Here is a 20,386-nt window from a genome sequence, read left to right as displayed (position 1 = left end):
TCTTACAGCACACTGTGATCTCCATCCTAAGTGGCTGCAGGTCTTGTCAATCAATCAGTCTCAACGGTGTCAGGTCTCCTGTACATAATGCATTCAGCTTGCCAGTTACATACATTTCTGATCAGGATTTAGATCTTTGATTTTGTTCCATAAAACTGAACACATTTTTCCTGAAGGTTTGAACATTGAGAGATTACAGCAGGGATGGGCAAACTGCGGCCCACGGGCTGGATCCGCCCGCCTCCATGTTTGGTGTGGCCCACTGAACAATATCAGAGACCCATGTTGTTTTTTAATCTGGCCACACGATCAAAACGTGACATTTTCTTCCCCCTTCTGTGCTCCAACCTGAGACCCTGTAAAATCTCCGTCAAACAGAACAGAAGACAGTCTTTCCTTTCTATGACACAGTTCATTTTTCCCGGTTTAGCTCATTCTTTCAGAGTGATCATGCTGCTTTTTTTAAACAGCTCCCCCTGTTCTGTGACCTGATTGGCTGGAGACCCTGTCAATCAATTTCCTCAGTCCGTGCCGTGTCTCCTGTACAGAAACGTGGAGCTCTTCAGATCAGAAATCTGTGATCAATCAGATCTTTGTTTTCATTCTATGATCCTGGACCTAATTTCTATGAAGGTTTGAGAATTTAAACCAGAGAAAAGGTGAAAATGTTCATGTCTGTGTGAGAAAAGTGTATTTAGTCAGTGAGGAGTTTTACTGCCATAAACATCCGGAATCAGACTCCGTGGATTTCACCGATCATGGTTATTGGTAGAATGTAACTCCTACAATAAACGAGGGAACTCTGGTGAAAAGGTAACACAGATCTATGCATAGCTGCAGCAGAAGACTTAGAAATGTGCTTTATTCATAGTTACTGGATGAGAAACAGACGTGCAGGACACAGCTGCTCAGCTTTAGTACAAACTGTGAGACATGAGGAGCTGCAGCCTCAAAGTCTTTATTTGGATTATGACGGCAGAGGATCCACTATTTATTGTTGTTTAAATGTATTAGTATATTTGTCCTGAATTTTTGTCTTTGAAAACCATAGAGTGTCATTGGTCATTGTTTTATTTTATAAATAATGTTATTGATTTTATTAAAAAGATCATGAATGAATGAAACTTTATTCAAGTAGCACTCTACACCTCCTTGAAGCTACCAAAGGGCTTCACAATAAAAGAGATCTAAAATGGGAACAAAAAATTTAAACTAAAAACTCTACAATGTTCTGTTTTAGAATATAATTTTCAATCCAAATGTTTTCATCTACATTCCATGTTATATCATTCTCACTCCAGACATCTGCTCCTGGTCCGGCCCTTCTATCCAATGTTAGAACCCAATGTGGCCCCCCAGTTAAAATAAATCCCCCCCCCCCCCCCCCCCCCCCTGGATTACAGTAAACCAGACAGAGAAGTGTCTGTTTGTTTAGGACATGGAGCCTTGGTGACCAACCACCCGCTAAGGTTAATACGAATATGTTATTGCGGTTTTCATTATCTCTCGTAATGACATGGTGCCTCGGTCAGCTACCTGCCTCCTCCCCCCTTCCTGCTCTGCCTTGGATGCGACCAGCTGGTTCCACTTACCTCATCATCTTCCCCGCCTTCTTAAGGAGATCCAGGACCTTTCTTCGGTGCCAGTTCGTTGTTACTCCCACGGTGCTTATGTCTGGCCAGCTCATGCTTTGTACCTTGTCTGATCTCAGCCTCGCTAACTGTTCCTCTCTGCTCCGCTCTCAGGAACCGTCTTCATCACAAGGGAACCTCGGGTCGCCGTCCTCTGCTCTCGCTCCTCATCCTTCTCCTCGGACTCAGCCGAAGTCACGCTCTCTGGTTCATCCTGCCACAAACTTCCAGTCAGCCGCCACGCCGCATCAAGAATCTAGTTCTATACTCACCTCCTGTGAATTAAACCACCTTAACTTACCTCCCGTCTCCAAGTGTTCTTCTGGGTTTCAGCGTTTGGGACCATGGGACCATGACACGTAATGCATCTTGTTATTAATAATCAGTGGCAATTCTACACTGAATTACTCCCCAGGCAAGACCCCCCAACCCCAGAACAGTTACAACTGAATTTTGTCAAAAGACGGCTAAAACTTGATAAAATATCCAGATCTAAAACTCTAAAGTCAGCTGGTTTTCAATCCTATGATCGGCACATTTCTAGTTATGACTCTTTTGTCAGCATAGAGTTGAAGTAAATGGTAAATATTCATCTTTGAAACTACCGACAGATTTATGAAAATTCCATATAGAAGCCAACATGATGGAAAGAAATCAAAACTAAACATTCAGGCTCAAAATGAACCCACTTTAACTTAAAATCCCCAGTTAACCGGTTATGTTTAGACTGCCACAAATGATTATTAAAGTCATGACTGATCTGAAGCTATTTGCCCCATTAGCCTCTCATGGCAGCAGCATGGTGTATGACCATCACAGCTCATTCAACATTTATGAACTGATTATACAATAAGCCTTAGTGTTACAGCAGACACAGGAGTCACGACGGGCTAAAGGTTACCATCAATGTTAAGAGTAAAGGTAGAGCAAACCTTTTAGGGCCATGGTGAGAAAGAAGTATGGAGGATAATTTTTTTTCTTTGTTCCTCGCTTACAGGGAATCGAAGTCAAAAGTGAAAAAAAGTCGATAATATAGTCGAGAAGAGAGAAAAAAGACACAACGTTGTCTGTCTATCAGAGCCTAGCTTGAAGATGAAGGATGTTGAGCATGTTGTGAAGCTTTTGGTGACTAAAATTAAATTCTTGTCAGCGTAGCCGTCTTCCCGGGGTTTGGTGTCGGTAAAACGGAGTTTCATCTGTAAAATAAGGAGCTCAGACACGATTGGGTGCAGAGGAGCACTGCTTTATTTTCCTTTTCATTGTCATACCCAGAAGTTCATTTGTCTCATTACGTCATGAACCTGTCATGGACAGAACGCCAATGTGTAAACCGTTCCACCCCCCCCTCTCCTCCAGAGGAAACGTCCCGTTTCAACATAAACAATAAAGATGAATAAAAACACTCTGTTCTATTAGCAGTAGAATGTTGAAAATGCCAAAAGTGCTCCTCCTCAGATGGAAGCATCACACAAACGTAGAGATCTGGTCTTTGGAGGAAGAAAGGATTGAAGTGGACATCTGCAGGGACACCGATGTCTTCATTATAAATTTACAACTTTAAATCTCATTTGACTTTGTCGTTGGTGACCTTAAAACTCTGTTGTATGCTTCAGCTTTAGCCATTGACCACAAAAGAAAGCAGCTTTGGTGGTTGACGTGGTTGTGGAAGCTAGCACTAGAAAACGTGCATCCCTAGCTGTGAGGACCAAACCTTGTCTTCATCTCGCTTCACCTCTACTTTTTTTTCTAAAAGATGGCTTTGACCTTCTTTTGTTTGCCTCTTTGGTGCGTGACGGTAATCTTCCCCGCCAAAGTTGTCAACTAAACCAATTTTCGCCTTGTTGACCTCATCATTTTGTGTTTCACACAACAATTGACAAAAAATGCAGAATTTTATAGAAAAACGCCAGCAACCTTCTAGCACCAATGATTATTTGAAAAAATATTCTATAAAGTAGATTCTGCCCCCCCAGCTTCCTCACCCATCCATCCACTTAAGACCCACAAATGAACAGACTCCCTTCACCCCTCCCTTTTTTTTACATTCCTTCTGAGCCGCTAAGAACGCGTCACGCTCTCTATTTTACAGACATGGTAAAGTCACACAAATGGTAAATTCACACACGTTATAGTCGATTCACATACATGGTAAGTTCACACATGACATAATTGGTTTGAGTGATGATGTAAATGTTAGTAAATGTATGTTTTTGGCTAAAGTTGCTGGTTGTTGTGGAGACCACACCACTACTAATCAGCTGGTTTGAACCCATTCCCACCACATTCACACACTTATGGCACCAACCTGTAAGTAGAGGCGGCTCACATGTTTGAGAAACTGTCTGGTCACTCGAGTGACTGGTCTGGTTTCTGCTCCAAGCATTTGTGAGCCCCACATGGAGGATGAGGCAGAAAGGGTTCAAGTCCTTGACAGTAATGCAAATAAGAATCAGAAGAAGTAAAACTTATCACCATAATTCAGAAGAAAACAAAGAGGAGTAAATTCATCTGCGGTGACAAATACATGATACTAAATATATGTATTTGTTCTATTTGCTCCAAATGTTCTTGAAGGTACTTCAGTCCAACTGTCCATTCAAAAAAACATGACTTCTCTCTTCAGTGACTTTACAGTAGAAATGAATAAAACCAAATGTGTAGTCAGGTTTCAGTTGAGTTGTTTCTGGGATAGTGGTTGAACTCCTCAGAGCCATCTGTTTCCTGAGCAGCAGTGTGGCAGAACAGAGCCTCCATCACAGACAGAGCCCCTTGTTTGCAGTCAGACGTACAGAGGCCTGCTTCAGGCTCCATCCGTCACTCTCAGCATCCTCCAGTTGGAGCACAGACTTGTTATTGTTCCAGCTCTGATCAGAACAGCATTCTGGCCTTTCCTTTGCTCAGCTGGCCTCTCTGTTAACAGATGTTATGTGCAAGTTCTTCCTCAGCTTGGAGGGAAAGGTGTCTGTGTGTGGTGATTTTTGGGTCATATACTATTCTATGTAACGTCTTTGTTTTAGCAGCCATTGGCTGATTTGTTAATCACAGACAACAGACAGTTGAGGAACCAAAACATTCAGTAGGGTTCTTGGTCAGCCCTGAAGAGACTTCCTTCAAGTCTAATTTTTTGAACCACAGGCAGCAGATAAAGTGTGTCTGTGAAGCGGCAGCATTGAAGGGGATGAGTCCAGAGATCCTGGAGTTCACCTGCAAACCTTTCACTACTGCTCCATCTCTGGCTGGACGTTCAACAGCTGCTGCCTCCTCAGCCCTGGAAGAACTCTGTGTTTAGGTCATGGAGGGGGAAAAGAGCTTCTCTGCAATCAAGGGAAGTCGTCCTCAGCAGTGCAACGTTGGTCTGTCAAGGCAAGTCAGAGGTTTTAGTTTGACAACAAACAGGGGATGTCACACATAGAAAATAGGGGGTTTCACATTCTTTCTCCTCAACAGAAGACAAAAAATGTGTTTCAGTTTTGTATATAAGTGCTTAACATCGATTTGACAGGATCTCTCTTGCTCCACATGGAACTGTGACTGACATCAGGGTTATTTCCACCCACAGGAGGATAAGTGTGGGATGGGGTGCAACATCTTTGGTGGCCGGAGTGTCCCAGTTATTAGTCCACATGGTTACAAGATGTGTTCAGAACATTGGAAGATTAAAAGAGGAACAACCAACTTTCTCTGATACAGATGAAACTCACCACAGGCCCAAACCGAACCTGCATCTGCGGTCGCACCATTCCAGGATACGAGGCTGAACTACGTGACTGAGCCTCGTTTCATTTAACACCAGAAACGGTTGAGGTCTGCTGGCACATGTTCCAACTTCCTGTTCCCGATAAATGAGGGAGGTTGAATCAATCAGGGACTTTTTCATCTCTGCTCCCAAAGCATTCCTCAACAACATGCTGATTAGCAGCTGGATTTGAAGGCTGGGATTGGACCGGCACCCTTTAATCCAGCAGCTCTAGTTTAGACGTCAGTGGGATTAAACTACAATGACCGAGCTGACCGTAATGAAACTCAAGGGGGAATTGGGGCGTGATGAATGGAGGAATGTAACTAAAAACCCAAACAGAGCTGAGGTCCGCCTGCTGGGGGAACAGGTGTGCAGCAGACCCTCCATACAACTACCATCTCAGAAGTGATGGGGGTGAGATAGGATGGATGTGTGGTGCTGAGAAATTGGCTGGGAACAGTGACATATAAAAGTGGGCGTGTCTCAGCTTGTATTCAGCCTCTCTGACCTGCTGTGCTACCTGGCTGCTGCAATTATCACAGCATGTGACACTGTTGTACAGTGATCCCTCGCTATAACACGGTTTACTTTTCACGGTTTCGCTACTTCACGGATTTGCATCGTGCATTGTGTTCTGCATTCTGATTGGCTAAAAAGTCACTCCGCTTCTTCTCTACCTGCGCGTCAATAACGCTGCAGTTTAATATGTGCACATATGTAAATCAGCTTGCCTAATTTACATTACGTACGTGCAAATTCTCTTGATGGTGGCATGTCGGTGTATAATGATCTTTTTGCAAAGCAGAAAAAAGAGCGACAACAACTGTCTATCACTATGTTCTGCTGAACAAACGCAGCTGCACCGTGGGCTTCAATAGAAGAAAACACTGCAGAGAGGAGTCAGGATGCAGCGGCTCAGCCTTAAGAGCAGTGAAATACACCTGAGTCACTATTTGTCTGACTGCACTTTGTATTTTTTTCAAAATCATTTTAAATTTTCTCCCGTTTAATCCATAACTCGGGTTGCGGTGGGCGGGGCTAATCTCCGCAATTTGAAGTCTTCTGTTCACATTGATGATTAAAATTATTATTTGACAGTACAGTACAGAAGTTATTTGTTGAAAAAAACGTTTCTAAAGTACTTTTATTTGTGAAACAAATGCTTGAGCCTGTAAAATGGTTTGTTCTTTCTTTTCAATGTATAATAAAGGATTTAATTGGATAATTATTGTAAGAAAAATAGAGGTTTCTACTTCACGGATTTTGCCTATCACGGGCTCTTTTTGGAACGGAACCCACGCGAAAAACAAGGGTTTACTGTACTATTATCTAAACATAGTACATTATCCAAAAGTGATGCTGAAAAACTCATCCATGCATTTGTTACGTCGAGGCTGGATTACTGTAACTCCTTGTTAGCAGCGTGTCCTAAGAGTTCCTTAAGAAGTCTCCAGCTTGTTCAGAACGCAGCAGCTAGATTGTTAGCTGGAACTAGCAGAAGAGATCACATCACTCCTGTGTTAGTTTCACTTCACTGGATCCCAGTTGATTCTAGAATCAAGTTCAAGATCCTCCTGTTAACCTATAAGGCCTTACATGGAATGGCCCCGTCCTATATTAAGGACCTCATAGTCCCTTACCATCCAATGAGAACACTTCACTCACTAAATGCAGGACTGCTTGTGGTTCCTAGAATTAGTAAAAGTACGGTTGGAGGTAGAGCGTTTAGCCACCAAGCCCCTGTTTTCTTTCTCAGTCTCCCTCAAGTTCTTTGTGGACAAAGTAAATAATGTCAGGGCCCTCATATAACCACCTCCGTTTGACCCCTCTGTTGTTGTGTCTTGCACTGTAACTTTTCACCAATTTGAGCCTGTGACTTTGTCCGTTTTATATGAGACTGTGAATCATCTGAAGCCCTCAGGTTCCCCCTCTGATGTAGTTCCACCCTGATTGTTTAAAGAGGTTATCGCTACTCTGGGACCTGCAGTTCTTGCTGTTGTAAACAGCAGCCTTTCCTCTGGTGTGTTTCCTAGAAACTGTAAACCTGCTACAGTACAGCCATTGATCAAGAAGCCTAACCTGGATCCCTCTGTGTTCTCAAATGTTAGGCCTATTTCCAAACTCCTCTTCCTCTTGAAGATTCTGGAAAAAATTGTATATGTCCATTTGAAGATATTTTCTAGATGAAAATGGCAACCTTGAGGTTTTCCGGTCTGGCTTCAAATCTCTACACAGCACAGAGTCAGCTCTGCTCAGAGTGTTTCATGACATCCTCTTAGCTTCAGATGCTGGAGACCGTGTGGTTCTGGTACCACTGGATCTTACGGCTGCTTTAGACACACTAGATCACAACATCTTGATCTCCTGATTAAAGCAACTGGTAGGCATCTGTGGCTTTAGGTCATATTTAGAAGATAGAACGTTCTGTGTAAACCTGTTCAGTCTTCCTCTGCTCCTCTACTGTAATCCAGGGGGGGGGGCAATTATTTTAACTGGCGGGCCACATTGGGTTCTAAAATTGATATGATATAACATGGAATGTAAATGAAAACATTTGGATTGATAATTATATTGTAAAACAGAACATTGTAGTTTTTAGTTGAAAACTTTTGTTCCCATTTTAGATCTCTCTTATTGTGAAGCCCTTTGGTACCTTCAAGGAGGTGTAGAGTGCTATTTGAATAAAGTTTCATTCATTCATGACTAATAAAATCACCATCATCATCATCATCATCATCATCCTCATCAGCCTGTCACGCCACTGCTGGCGGATGGCCTCCACATCTTACTCCACTCATCACGGTTTTGGGCACTCTGGGTCCACGTGCTGCCTGCCTTCTGCTCCATGTCATCTCTCCATCTTTTCTTCGATCTTCCCCTTCCTCTCTTCCTGTCCCAGGGAGTCCATCCTGTTGTTTTCTTAGCCCATTCGTGGTTCTTCATTCGGGCTACATGTCCTGCCCACTTGCCTTTGGCTTCATGATGACATCCTTCACCCGTGTTCTTGATCTTAAGTCTTCGTTCCTGACTTTATCTCTCCTCGTAACACCAAGCATTGATCGTTCCATGCTCTTCTGGGTGATTGCCAGTTTCTCTCTTTGGCGAGAGAAGAGAGACTAATAAAATAAATATCATTATTTATGAAATAAAGCAAAGACAAAAATTCAGGAAAAATATACTGATACATTTAAAAAAACACAATAAACAACAATAAATAGTGGATCCTCTGCCGTCATAATCCAAATAAAGACTTTGAGGCTGCAGCTCCTCATGTCTCACAGTTTGTACTAAAGCTGAGCAGCTGTGTCCTGCACGTATGTTTCTCATCCAGTAACTATGAATAAAGCACATTTCTAAGTCTTCTGCTGCAGCTATGCATAGATCTGTGTTACCTTTTCACCAGAGTTCCCTCGTTTATTGTAGGAGTTACATTCTACCAATAACCATGATCGGTGAAATCCACGGAGTCTGATTCCAGACGTTTATGGCAGTAAAACTCCTCACTGACTAAATCCACTTTTCTCACACAGACATGAACATTTTCTTAAATTCTCAAACCTTCATAGAAATTAGGTCCAGGATCTTAGAATGAAAACAAAGATCTGATTGATCAGAGATTTCTGATCTGAAGAGCTCCACGTTTCTGTACAGGAGACACGGAGGAGATTGATTGACAGGGTCTCCAGCCAATCAGGACACAGAACCGGGTGCTGTTTAAAAAAAGCAGCATGATCACTCTGAAAGAATGAGCTAAACCGGGAAAAATGAACTGTGACATAGAAAGGAAAGACTGTCTTCTGTTCTGTTTGACAGAGATTTTACAGGGTCTCAGGTTGGAGCACAGAAGGGGGAAGAAAATGTCACGTTTTGATCGTGTGGCCAGATTAAAAAAAAAACAAAAAAACAAAATGGAGGTGGGCCGGATCCAGCCCGCAGGCTGTAGTTTGCCCACCCCTGCTGCACGGAGTCCCGCAGGGTTCAGTCTTTGGGCCTCTGCTTTCTCCCTTCTGTTCTCTCCTGGGTTTCATTCTTAGAAAGCATGACTGTGCTTTTCATTGCTATGTGGATGATACCCAGATAACTACGTTGTAATATAGTGCTATATAAATAACATTGAATTGAATTTTGTGTTCACAGCAATAATTTCCTGCTATGGCTTAGTGTGGTCGGCTGAGCTGGGTTTGAAAGATCTAATTAATCTTTTCTCCAACATCCAGTCAGTTCATCAAATTCAAAAGTAGATTTTCTTTGAAGCCATTTTTTGGCTTAACAGACAAAAAGAGCTTTTATTTAGTCTTTGAAGATTTTCTCATTCCAATTAGGATGGAGTTGAAATCAGGGGTGGAGCTTCATGTGAGCAGCTACGCCCCCAACCATCATCGACAAAGATTAAGGAATCATCCGCACAATCTTCTTTAAGCATTAGCATAAAGCATCTCAGCTAAAAGAACTGCTGTTTTAATGTTACTATCAATCATAATAAAAAAACTGTTGAAGTTCATATTTAACCTTTCATTTATAGCCTTCCACTCCGCTTTTTTCTCATCCAGCCCCCCCCCCCACAGTGTTTGTAACGTGGTGCGTTTGGGGCAATTTACATGATCCTTGGCTTCAAATCAAATCATTTCTCATTTATGAAACACTTTACATACATAATGTAAATAAAGTACCGCACACCAAAAAAAACTTCTAAAATAAAACCAGCACAAAAATTAAAAATCAACCCCCCACACCCCACCTCCCGGGCCCACACACTAACAGACAGGCCGAGCACAGAAAAAGTTTGTTGGTTGCCAGTAGTTGGGACCCCCTCCCCTGGAAACCCACATGGCCAGCCAAATTCAGACAATTTCCCTTAACTCCCTTTTAATGCAGGCATGTTTTTCCAAGGATCTGTTGTTCAAAACATTACTAAACAGCTGGACTGACTGATCCAGGACAGAGCGGACAACCAGAAGATCTTTGACTGGGTGGATGTTTGTATCTCCACAAATGTTGGATGAGTTTCTGATTCCAAACTCTGCAAGCTTCAGCTAACCCGGCGATGCTAAGCTCCCAACTCTGACGAGCTACCTTCCATCCGACACTTTGCAGCTAAACCCGCGTGGCTTAGCTTCCAAATCGGCGAGCGGCGTTCGTCACGGTGAACACCGTCACTAAAGCTAGCAAGCTAGCAAACGGCTAACCGCTAATCTCCAGCGAGGAGCGGCCTTCCATACGGTCATAGACCGACAAGAAAACTAGCCTATAACTAACCAACAGCTATCCTTCGACGAACTGAGACACTTCACACGGCGAGGACCGACAACAAAAACTACCAGGCTGGGTTAACCGCAGAACCAAGTCAACAAACTCTGGCGAACAGCAGCCTCCCCCCCGGCGAGCATTCAGCCAACCCCTCGAGGCTAACCACCAAACCCCCACGAGCGGCGACCCCTCACCGGCGAGCCATCAGCTAACCCGAGAGCTAGCCTAGCCAGGCTAACCGCAAAACCAGGCCTTCTTCCAACACCAGAAAACAGCACCAGCCGCAGCAGACAATTGGTCTCTTTCTTCTTTAGCAGTCAGTCGATGCCGACGTTGACGCAGGGAGGATCTTGTGTCTATGGCGTATGTGGGAGGACATCCCAATTGCTGTCTTGAATGTCCTGTTGCAGGTGTCACACCTGTAGGTTGCTTCAGCAGGTGGAGGTGCTGGTTCTAGTCTACGCTGCCTTCTTTTTGATGATAGCTGAACATTTCGTTCCCTGATAGCAGCAGCAGCGCCGGTCACCACCTTCCTCCATTTGACACGGTCTTCAGCTTTTCCCTTCCAGTTGTCATATTCATTTATGTTCTTCAGGTGTCTCTTGAACACGTCTTTAAAGCGTAGTCGCGGCGCTGCAACTTTTCTTGATCCTTCTTTCAAGGATCAGTTGACATGTGGTGAGCATTTCTTCAACACTCTGCATTTCTGCCCTATCCAGTACCTCAAAGTTTGACACATGATCTTTCCATGAGATGTTCATTAGTTGTCGGAGATGTCTCTGCTGTACTTTATCAAGACTCTTAATGTGGCGTTTGTAGATGGAAGTTTCAGAGCTGTACAGAAGTGTTGGCATTATGATGGCTCTGTAGACTTTCATCTTGGTTTTCAGGTGGGTTCCTCTCCGGTCCCAGACAATTTCTCAATTTTCCGAGGGCTGGTGCTACAGATTGAATTATTTTTGATATTTCTGTGTCTATACTTCCACTATTAGAGATGGTACTTCCCAGGTAAGTGAACTTGTCTACTTCAGCCAGTGGAATACTACTCAGGAGCACTGTTTGTGGGTTCAGCTTTGCACTATGGGTGTCTTGAATTAGGACTTTTGTTTTCTTGATGCTGATCGTTAGTCCAAATCTTATTTAAGCCTCAGCAAAGGCTGTCAGTAGCTCTTGCATGACCTGAAGACTGTGAGTTACAAGCGCTCAATCATCCGCAAAGAGCAACCCCCTGTATCAGTAGTTCCCGTGTCTTGTTCTTTGCTTTCAGGCGCATAAGACTGAAAAGATCTCCATTGCTTCTGGTTCTAATAAAGAGGTCACCAAGTTCTTCTGGCATGCTTTGTAGGACTGCAGGAAGGAAAATATTGAATAGAGTTGGTGCAAGAACACATCCCTGCTTCACGCCATGTCCCACACTGAATGCGTCTGAACAACTATCACCACAGCGAATGCTAGCAGTCATACCATCATGAAAACTGCGTAACACTCTAATAAAGGTTTGTGGGCAACTGTAACGACTCAGTGATTCCATAGGGTCTCTCCATGAACCGTGTCAAAAGCCTTGCTGAAATCCACAAAGGTGACAATTAGTGGTTGGCGTTGTTCAGCACACTTTTCTTGCAGTTGTTGCAGTGTAAATATCATATCTTGAGTAGATCTGTTGGCTCTGATGCCACACCCACTCTCAGAAAGGATGTCTTCAGCAAGAGTCTGTAGTCTAAATTGAAGAATTTTGGCAAGTATCTTACCCGCTACTGATGAAGTGAAATTCCCCTATGGTTTCCACATTCTGCACGGTCTCCTTTTCTTTTACAAATAGTCACAATGGTCTCATCCTTGAAACCTTGAATTCTTCTGCTGTTGTGGACCAGATGTTGCGGAATAACTCCAACAGATGTTTTGCCAAAGCTGGTCCACCATATTTCCAGACCTCCGGTGGTATACCATCTGGTCCTGCAGCTTTCCTATATTTTGTTCTCTTAATGGCCTTTTCAAGCTCTTCTGCAGTTGGTGGTGTATCCATGTGATACCTGACCGGTAGTTGTGGAATGTTACTGACAGCAGCATCATCAACGGTGGTCTCTAGATTCAGCAGAAGATTGAAGTGCTCTCTCCATCTCTCCATGGTCTTGCTTTTGTCTGTGTGGAGAAACCTGCCGTCAATACTGGATCCAAGATGGCACCCTTCGGACCATATACTTCCTTCAGTGATGCAAAGAACGCTTTGGAGTCATTTCGGTCTGCATGGCTCTGGATTCCATATGCTTTCATGGTCCACCATTCATTTTTCATTTGCCGCAGTTTCTTTTGGAGCTCAGATTTTACGCTCTTGTATTTATTTTTTGTTGTTTTAGTACATCTAGGAGCTAGCTTAGCGGCTGAGTAGCTCGGTTGGTAAGGTGAGCGGCTACCATGCAGGAATCCAGGGTTCGATTCCCGGAGGGGAAGAAACAATGGTACTGGGGGCAATTACCATATATATAACATACGAGCAGTTAACATCACTCAGTGAGGGTCCTTAGGCAAGACCCTTAACGCTACTGCCTCCCGAGCGCAGTTCAGTTGCAGCTCCCCGCTCCCCCAGGGGATGGGTCAAATGCGGAGAAGAATTTCCCCATTGAGGGATAAATAAAGTATACATAATTTAATTTAATATTAATTAGTGTCTTGTGGAACAGCATATTCTTCTTGTTGATAAGTTCCATAATTTCTTTGTTTGATTCGTCAAACCAGTCTGAATGTTTTCTAGTAGGTTTGCCAAGCACGCCTGATGCCGCACTTTACACGGTTTCCTTCAAGGCTTGCCACTGTTCTTCAAAAGCACCAGTTGGTGGTGTTTAGGATTTTCATTGATCACAGTTACAAGCTTGTCCGTCTCACTTTGTGTCTTCAACTTTGCTACGTTCAGTTTCTTGGGGGTTTTGATTTTTTCTTCTTCACAGGTGGAGGTTTTAGTTTGACGTTACATTTGGAGCGGATCATGAAATGATCAGTAGAGCACTCGGCTCCCTTCATAGCTCTGGTGCTACGAAAGTCCTTCATATCACACTTCCTAGTAATTATGTAATCCAGTAGAGTTGGGTGCTTGGATCTTGGATGATTCCAGGAGTGATGCCACTTGTCTGGGAAGTTAAAGAATGTATTTGTGATAGCCAGTTCGTGTTCAGAACACTTTTTTAAGAGCATTGAATTCATTTTCCCTCTTCCAAATTTCCCCAACGTTTGAGGCCATGCTTCATGTTCCCTTCCTACTCTTGCATTAAAGTCTCCGAATAGTATGAGCTTGTCAGCAGCAGGAGTCTCAGAGAGCAAGCTGTCTGATGGGTGATAAAAGAGCACTTTAGCTTTATCGTTGTTGGTCATTGTTGGTGTATAGGCTGAGATCAGTGTGAGATATCTTCTTCGACCAATATGAATTCTTTTTTTACGTATTTTTATTGTCATTTAAGCATAGTTTTTAACAAACACAAACATTGCTCAGCACAACATTGGTCCAGAATCATGCACATTTTTGCAAAAGTGTACTCCAAGTTATTTTTTCATACAGATGCAGATAAAAATAAATAAAACAAGTAGCAATAACAAAAATAAAGTTGGTCCACAATCACCTTGTTTAGTATGAAGGTAGTAGTGAGACTGGTAAAGCGGAGTCAGGGGGGTCCACGTTCCCATGAAATCACTTTTAGTTGAGTGGAGCAGACAGGTCAAGTACTCCAGAGGAAAGAGTTCAATGATAAGTCGATGCCAGTTTGCTTTGGATGGAGGTTTGTCTCTGATCCATGACAGAAGACTGTGAACCAGGACGGCTGTGGAATGAGGACTGAGGGAAGGGCGAAGAGGACGGATGCTGTCCAAGATGACAACCAGACTCATAACCTAAGGGGAGGGGGCAATGGAGGAGTTTTCAAAGGGAATGGGGACGTTCTGGATGCTGTTTATAACAGATTTAGTGCCGATCAGGAGAAGTTCAGTTTATCACTGTTTAGTTTTAGGAAATTAGCAGTAAACCAGGATTTTATTGCAAGAAGCCAGTCAGTGAGGGAGGTGGGAGGAAGAGAGGAATTTGGCTTGGTGGAGATGTAGAGTGTCAGATGAGTGTCATCTGCATAACAATGCAAGTGAATCTTGTATTTACGGAGGATTTGACCAAGAGGGAGAAGGTAAATGATACATAGCAGGGGTCCCAGGACAGAGACCTGGGGCACACCTGTATTGACAGGAACTGTGTGGGAAGTGAATGTTTTTAATTGAATAAATTGGGTGCGACCACAGAGGTAAGAGTAAAAACCAATTGAGGGGTATGTTTGTAACACCCCAGTCTGTCTAGGAGGATGGTGTGAGAGATGGTATCAAAGGCCGAGCTCAAATCGAGTGAGAGGAGGATGGGGAGTAGGCTGGAGTCAGCAGCAAGGAGGAGGTCATTGGAGATTTTAAGGAGAGCCGTTTCTGTGCTGTGAAGGGGACGGAAGCCAGACTGGAATTGTTCATAAAGGTTATTCTGAGATAGATGCATTCGAAGTTGTTCTGCGACAGTTTTTTCAAGGATTTTGGACATGACCGGAAGATTAGAAATGGGGCGGAAATTGTTAAGGTTGGAGGGGTCTAATCCTGTGTTTTTGAGTATTGGGGTGACAGCAGCCTTTTTGAGAGTAGAGGGAACAATTCCAGTGGTGAGCGAGAACTGAATCACGTTGGTGATGAGAGGGGACAGGGAGGGAAGAGTAGCTTTGACCAGCACTGTAGGAAGTGGATCAAGTTGACTGGTGGAGGATTTAGAATATTTAATTAGCTCAGCAATTTCATTGACTGATGGAAGAGAAAATGATGAGAATGAGTGATGTGGGTCCAACAGGAATTAGGGAGCTGGAGCGGAGCCAGGATTTACTAGTAGTTCGTGATGGATGTTCTCTATTTTTGAGCTGAAGAAGGAAGCCAAGGTGTCACAGAAGTCAGAGATGTAAAGGTGAGGTGGTAGTTGGTTTGTAGGCTGTGTTATTTTAGAAACGAGAGAAAAGAATTCCCTTCACGTGTGTTTATTAAAGTGGAGTAGAATGCTGACTTGGCTTTAGAAATGGAGTCCTTATAGTGGGAGAGGTGACTGATGTAGATGTCCCTGTGTACGGAGAGACCAGTTTTTTTGTACAGTCTTTCCAGTCCACGTCCTTTAGCTTTTAGTTTTCTGAGGGAGGGGCTGAACCAGGGAGCAGTGAGCGAAAAGGAGACCATTCTGGTTTTAAGCGGAGCATGGATATCCAGGATGCTGCGGAGATCGCCATGATAATGTGAGACAAGTTCATCAGGTGTGTGGAGGGTGTTGGTGCTGGGAAGGTCAGTGATATGGGATGAAAATTATCCAGGTTAATATTATTGATTTAACAGTAGGTAATGCTGCGGGGGGGGGGGGGGGGGGGGGGGGGGGGTTGCTCCAGTGGATGCAATGTTGACATTGAAGGTGACTAGGGAGTGGTCAGAGAGAGGAAGGGGATCCACTTTGCAGGCATTTGGCAAGACACCAGAGCAGCAGACAAGGTCCAAAATATGTCCTGTGGTGTGGGTGGGAATTGTGATGTGTTGATATAAAATATTTGGTAGTGAAAATCCTCTATGGAATTTCATTTTAGTGAAATGAAAATGCAATCCCCTCTTTGCATTTTCGTTTTAATTATGACACAGAAGAGAGTTTTAAGTAGAAAATGAAAAGCATTTTGAAGAAATGATTTTTCATTTTAATTTTGAGTCATTTGATGTAAATACATTTTGAAAATGAAAAAGCATTTCTGCTAATCCATTAAATCGTCAAATTAGACATTTCTAAATGAATTTTGCTACACATTTACCAGAGAACTTTTTGAAAATGAAATGTCAAATACCATTTTAATTATCATTTTAATTAAGTGACAGAATAAGCAATGTTGAAGTAGATAATGAAAAAGCATTTTAAAGGAATGCTTATTCATTTTAATTTTAAGTCAACAAATGCAGCTTCATTTGAAAAAGCAAATTGAAAAAGCATTTCTAGTTTTGACTTTTATTTTTAATTATGCTACACAAATGCTTCCACAGACTGATAGATCAGCACATACCTGCTGCCAGAGAGCCTGGACAGGTGTCAGTTGGTCAAGCCGCTGGGACTCTAAAGATGAACGTCACCGTTGTTCTTCTAAAACTGCATGGAAAAGACACAAAAGTTTATCATATTATTCAAAGTGAAATGTGGATTTTTTCCTAAAAAATGAGCCACTTGACACAAATGTTTAGGAATAAGTGAGACAAAAAGAGCAAAATCTTTAGACATTAGGTTTACACATTTAGACACATTAGTATAGAAAAATACATTACTAATGTATATATGTTTAGAAAATATTTATATTTAGTCCATCAATGTATGTTTAGGTCAACTGAGTGTTAGCATTAGCTGTCCTATTTCAAATTCCATTATATGTTAGCATCAAGCTAACATACTTTAGCTTTTCTGCTGTTATGTGTTAAGTCACCGGAAAAGGAAAAGCATAAAAGATTGATCTCTACTTTTATGGATTGATTATTGATCTATTAAGCTTGGATCAATTCAGATCGAATAATTGATTCTATCAACCCAGCCCTTTTAGATGTAGTGTGCGCAGTTTGCACGTAATTTTCCAACTATGCAGGGCTAGTGCTGAACTTTTTTCTGGGCGCCACTGAGCCAGAGGAAGGGTTGAGGATAGTGTTATTCTTTAGGGTAAATACACCAAGTGGTTCCTGTTGAAATCAAACTTTTGATATTGTAACGATCGGACCGTCACTTAAGCGGGGTAGCGAAAGCCAAACTGCTCATGAGGACGTTGAAGAGGTTTCTTTGGAGAGCTGTCCGTGCCCCATACACCGCACGACCCCGGAAAGTCTCAGGGAGGAATAAACAGTGAGAGAGGCACTATCTCTTTTAGAGCAACAAGTCCGATTATACCAACAAACAGCCCCAACAGCATGGAGGTCACTTCAGTTCACAACCCTCTGACTCAAGGTTTCATCCTGAAACTCCTCACTTCCCATGAGCCTTAGGGGCTCAAGGCGGGGCTAACCCCCAGGTCGCTACAATATTTTTATTTGCAGCATTACCATTTTTGCTCTAATACCCTTTTAAACACATTTGTGCTGTAGTGCAAGTTATTCAAGTTATAAACTGACCAATCAGATGCCTCAAAATAAGGAAGTAGCCTCATGTCGAACGTTCAAATCATTTGATTGACAGATTCTTCAGAGCCCGATTTCAGTGGAAGGGGTGTGGCCTTCTAACCTGCTCCCTTCTGATTGGTTGCCATAGAAATGTAGATGTACCAATCATGGCTTACTGAAAATGTGTGGTTCTAACATGGTGATGGACATATCGTGAACAAACGGCGACTGAATAGACTTAGTTTGGTTGGAACCAGAAGCGAGGACTTTTCACACTTGATTCATCCAGTTATATATTATACAGTCTATACTTTTATCTTTTCAAGGCACTATTAGAATGCATACTATTAGTCCCTCTTGAGTATTTTGTTTGAAAAGATTCTTATCATCTTAAACATTTAAAGGGTCCATACCAGGGGGGTATTCCAGGAAGCATGTTTAAACTACCCTGAGTTTGACCCTGAACTCTGGCTGAAATCCGCCTGAACTTGCTTACTCTGGGTATGTCGGTTCCAAAAGACCGGATATGAGTTGGCGTAATTACGCTCGACTTGGTAACCCTGGGTTAATGCACGTGCACAGCAGGTACATAAAGACATTCTCAATGGATCACCGATTTCCAGAGTCACCATGGAAACGCGTGGTGAAAAAAAGAGACTGCTATACTTCAGTGAGACGGAGTCTGAGATTTTAATGACGGCGTATGAAGATTATAAGACAATCAAAAAAGTAATACGGCTGCATCATCACCAAAAGAAAGAGTTTCTGCTTGGATAAAAAGAACGGACAAAGTAAACGCATGAGATTCTGATCTTATTTCCAATTACATTGTGATGCATTCATTTATCTATAGCTTATCCAACTTAAATGAATTACTTCAATTGATATCAAGTAATTGAGTTACATTTATTCAACCTTTTTTCTTACGTCTATCCAACTCAATAAGTATTTATACAACTCAAATTTACATATTTATCTAACTAAATGTCATATTACTCCAATTCAATTAAATGTTTTTACATCTTAATTTTTTATAATTCTTGACACTCATATGTTTAAGTATGAGCCTTCAGATATATTTATTTTTATAACAATAAAAGGAAAGATAGAACATAGATTTGTAGCATGAAATTAGTCACCATTTCTCTGACTTTAACGTTAAACCACTGAGCAGTAGGGGTGCTAAATAAACTCATCCTCCTCTTCCTCCCTCTCACTCATGGTGCAGAAAGAATTAAATATAACATTACAAATAACTTGGCAAAATACAGTTAAACAGCCAAACAACTAAACACATTTGGTCAAAAACCCACACTTAAACCCAAATCCATCCAGACAGGCAAAGGGAATGGTATCCCACAATTCCTTTCGGTGCCGATCTAACAGCAGCACCAAAGTTACACCTACTTAATTAAATTAATGTGAATGAATGGAAAATAACTGTCTGATAACTACGTGTTATTTTTAAGCTGACTTAACAAAAAAAAAGATTTTTAATTATCTTAACTGAAGCAAATAATTAAGTTAGATTAATGTAAAAAGTTTCTCTTTCCAACATCCATATGTGGTCTTTTCACCCTCTCACGGTAGAACAAGTATTATCTGAGCTTCTTCATCCACTAAATCATCCTCAAATGGACACGTCATGCTGCTTCACCTCTCTGAAAACAAACTAACCTTCAACTAAACCTGCTCCAGACCAGGTTATGTTCAGAGCATGAGTTGCCATGGCAACTTGACATACCCTGAAACATACCTCCATTTCTGGAACCGAAAGCTGAGGTTATCAACTTCCTTAACCTCAAACTTACCGTGGGAGCTAGCATAACCTGCTTTCTGGAATACCCCCCTCTGTGCTCATAAAGACATATAAACAAAAAAATAAAAACTATCAGCAAATCATCCTCCTCCCCATGAAATATGTCACTTGATTGACATCCAGCAGGGCCAATGGAACATCCTCTGAAACATACGTCACTGATAAATACACTGAGCACTCCTCCTTTTCTCTCTCTTTCTTTTCCCGGCGAGCGGTCAGAGTGACACAGGACAGCGAGTCCGCCATTTGGTGAATCTGCTCACCACTCCTTTTATTGGCTTCTAGGGTAGCCAGGGAGGGACACACCTCTCTCAAAATAAAAGAGCCAAAACGTTGGTTACATGAGGAATGTATAATTCGCTTAAAAGCTGAAGAATAGATTTTGTATGGAATAGGCCCTTTAGTGGCATTGTTGACCTTCTGTTGATCCTAGGTATGACAAACAAAGCTTCATTCTTCCATTCAATCAAACGGTCCCTTTAGTGTGTTTGTCTGTCTTTGCGTGGCTGTGCGATGGACTGGTGAAGTGTCATGGGTGTTCCTCATCTTTGCCAGACAGTTGCTGGGTGGGCTCCAGTATCTCTGTGCCCCATAACAGGAATGAGTGGGTTTAGAAAATGGATGAATGGATGGATTTGGATGAGAACGGAAAATAAAAGTACCCAAGCTCAGTCAAGGTTTGGCTCTCTAATTCCCAGAAAACAATTCCCAGATGCTTTTGGAGTCGTGGTCTCTGTTCCAACCCCTCGGAAGAAAATTCAAGAATCAGAGGAAGCCATGGGACAGCCATGAGCG

General features: G+C 42.4%; 1 long non-coding RNA gene across 1 annotated transcript; it reads right to left on the bottom strand.

Annotated features, from left to right (window-relative positions):
• Positions 1–2,853: 2,853 nt before the first annotated feature.
• LOC144988245 (uncharacterized) lies at positions 2,854–16,991 on the bottom strand. Its single transcript, XR_013652090.1, has 2 exons — positions 16,701–16,991; positions 2,854–4,986 (listed from the first exon to the last, which is right to left on the bottom strand). It is a non-coding gene; the product is annotated as an uncharacterized LOC144988245 (long non-coding RNA).
• Between the last annotated feature and the right edge of the window lie 3,395 nt (positions 16,992–20,386).

Source organism: Oryzias latipes, chromosome 20, assembly GCF_053564925.1.
Source record: "Oryzias latipes strain Hd-rR chromosome 20, Olatipes_Hd-rR_3.1".
Lineage (NCBI taxonomy): Eukaryota > Metazoa > Chordata > Actinopteri > Beloniformes > Adrianichthyidae > Oryzias > Oryzias latipes.
The sequence above is the reverse complement of the archived record's forward strand: the minus strand, read 5'-3'. Positions and strand labels throughout refer to the sequence as shown.